This window comes from Trachypithecus francoisi, unplaced genomic scaffold, assembly GCF_009764315.1.
Source record: "Trachypithecus francoisi isolate TF-2019V2 unplaced genomic scaffold, Tfra_2.0 Lachesis_group5, whole genome shotgun sequence".
NCBI lineage: Eukaryota > Metazoa > Chordata > Mammalia > Primates > Cercopithecidae > Trachypithecus > Trachypithecus francoisi.
In genome coordinates, this window is record NW_022681470.1 from 48,798,647 (window position 1) to 48,801,945 (window position 3,299).

Below are 3,299 nucleotides of genomic sequence, written 5' to 3' on the forward strand. Positions count from 1 at the left end.
TTATAGACAAACAGTATTTTATTTTGTATGCACACCACATTTTCTTTACCCATTCATCCACTGATGAACACTTGCATTGATTCTGTGTCTTGGCTATTGTCAACAGTGCTGCAATAAACATGTAAATGCAGGTATCACTTTGGTATACTGATTTGTTTTGCATGGGTAAATGCCCAGTAGTGGAACTGCTGAATTGTATAGTAGTTCTGAAAATGTACAAACGACATAAATAGACATTTATCAAAAAAAGAAATGCAAACAACCAACAGGTATATTTAAAAATGATCAACATCACTAATAAGCAGGGAAATGTAAAACAAAACCACAATGGAGTTTTATCTTATCCCAGTTAGAATGGCTATTACGAAAAGACAAGAAATAACAAAATGATCATGCTGATTTTGCCCTTGGTTCTGTTGATGTGATGTATCACATTTATTTATTGATTTCTGTATGTTGAAATATCCTTACATTCCTGGGATAAATCCTACTTGATCATGATATATTACAATTTTGATGTGTTGTTGGATTCAATTTTTTAGTATTTTCTTGAAGACTTTTGCATCTACGTTTATCAAGAATATAAGCTTTCAGTTTTCTTTTTCTTTCTTTCTTTTTTTTTTTTTTTTTTTTTTTTGTTCTTGCATCTTAGTCTGGTTTTGGTGTCAGAGTAATGACAGCCTGGTAGAAAAAGTTAGAGAGAATTCCCTCCTCTTCAGTTCTGTGAAATAATTAAGGAGAAGTAATTTTCTTGGCTAATCTAGAAAGTAGGTTATCCATTTTGTTTATCTTTAAAAAAACATTTTTGTTTTACTATCTCTTGTATGTTTTTGGGGGTGAGGGTTCTAATTTTCTGTCTATGTGTTCTGTCTAATGCTGACAGTATGGTGTTGAAGTCCCAAAATATTGTGTTTGAGCCTATCTCTCCCTTTAAATCTAGTAATATTTGCTTTATATACTTGAGTGTTCTGTGTTGGGTAAATACATTCAGAATTGTTACATCCTCTTGCTGAATTGATCCTTTTATCATTATATACTTTTTTGTCTCTTTTTACTGTTTTTGACTTAAAGTCTATTTTATCTGACTTAAGTATGACTACTCATGCTCGATTTTGATTTCCTTTTTAAAAGAATTTATTTTTTCATTCTATTACTGTAGGTCATGTATGTCTACAAATACGACGAGGTTTCTTGTAGGCAGCATAGAGTTGGGTCCTTTTTTTAATCCATTCAGAGAGTCTATATCATTTAAGTCAAAAGTTTAATGTGTTTACATTCAAGGTTATCATTGATATGCAGGAGCTTATTGCTATTATTGTATTAATTGATTTCTGGTTATTTTGTATAGCCTTTTTCTTTTTCTCTTATCATTTATTATTGTGATTTGGTGGTCTTCGGTAGTGGCAACTTTTGAGTCTTTTCCTATATTTGGATATCTGTATTTCTTGCTAGTCATGTAAAGTTGTCAGTATTATTTCTCACACTAAGTTTTCTATCACTCTCATTTTCTCTTTGCCTTCTGGGGCACCAAAAGTTCAAATACTCTTCTTCTCCGAGAAAACACTAAATGGCGGATGACGCCGGTGCAGCGGGGGGCCCAGAGGCCCTGGTAGCCCTGGGATGGGGAACTGCGGTGGCTTCCGCGGAGGTTTCGGCAGTGGCATCTGGGGCCGGGGTCGTGGCTGTGGATGGGGCCGGGGCGAGGCCACGGAGCTGGCGGAGGCAAGGCCGAGGATAAGGAGTGGATGCCCGTCACCAAGCTGGGCCGCTTGGTCAAGGACATGAAGATCAAGTCCCTGGAGGAGATCTACCTCTTCTCTCTGCCCATTAAGCAATCTGAGATCATTGACTTTTTCTTGGGGGCCTCTCTCAAAGACGAGGTTTTGAAGATTATGCCGGTGCAGAAGCAGATCCATGCTGGCCAGCACATCAGGTTCAAGGCGTTTGTTGCTATCGGGGACTACAATGGCCAAGTCGGCCTGGGTGTTAAGTGCTCCAAGGAGGTGGCCACCGCCATCCGTGGGGCCATCATCCTGGCCAAACTCTCCATTGTCCTGGTGCATAGAGGCTACTAGGGGAACAAGATCAGCAAGCCCCACACTGTCCCTTGCAAGGTGACAGGCAGCTGCGGCTCTGTGCTGGTGTGCCTCATCCCTGCACCCGGGGTACTGGCATCTTCTCAGCACTTGTGCCCAAGAAGCTGCTCATGATGGCTGGTACTGATGACTGCTACACCTCAGCCTGGGGGTGCACTGCCACCCTGGGCAACTTCGCCAAGGCCACCTTTGCTGCCATCTCTAAGACCTACAGCTACCTGACCCCGACCTCTGGAAGGAGACTGTGTTTACCAAGTCTGCCTCTCAGGAATTCACTGACCACCTTGTCAAGACCTACACCAGAGTCTCCGTGCAGCAGACCCAGGTTCCAGCTGTGGCTACAACATAGAGTTTTTATACAAGAAAAATAAAGTGAATTAAGCCTGTTACTAAAAAAAAAAAAAAAAAAAATTCAAAGACTGTGTTGCTTTATGGTGTTCCATATGTTATGTAGGCTGTGTTCATTTAATAAAACTCCTTATTTCAAATTTTTGTTTGTCTTGGTTGTCTCAAAGGACTGACCTTCAAATTCTGAGATTCTTCTGCTGGATTTAGTCAATTTTTGAGGCTTTTGAATATATTTTGTATTTCATTCCATGAATTCTTCAGTTCCAGATTTCCATTTGGTTCATAACATCTCTTTGTCAAATTTCTTACTCTGTCCTGGATTGCTTTTCTGATTTAATTATATGGTTTATTATTCTGTATTTTCTGAGTTTCTTCAATATTATGTTTTAAAAATTTTTTCTATGATTTCATAAGCCGTATTTCCTTACTTTTTTATGTTGCTTGTGTTCTTATGTTGATATCTGCACTTGTGTAACAGTCACTCTTTCCTATTTTTAAAGAAACTTTCCTAGGGGAAGACATTTTCCTAAAGTTATATCTATGATGTTGGTTGGGTAGGACACTTTGGATTTGATTCTGAGTGCATGCATTAATGTTGCCAGTGTATGATTTCTTCACCTATAAACAGCATCAATTGTATCTGTGATTTCCTCAGTGGCTTATAGCGCAGTTATTAGTGGAGGCTGTGGTGAAGTTTTGCAAGGCACAAGGACACCAAGTGGCCTAGTCTTCAAATTCCATTGGTGACAGCAGTAAGGTGAACATGTCTGTCCTTGGACCCAAGGGTAGTGTACTATGGCACCAGTGTCAGCAGGCCCAAGTGGGCCAATTTTGGGGTCTCCAGGTGATTTTCTC

The 3,299-nt window shown here is 39.6% G+C and overlaps 1 pseudogene; it reads left to right on the plus strand.

Moving 5' to 3' along the window:
- Positions 1-1,567: 1,567 nt before the first annotated feature.
- On the plus strand, positions 1,568-2,507 carry LOC117074570 (annotated as a pseudogene).
- The last annotated feature ends 792 nt before the right edge of the window (positions 2,508-3,299 follow it).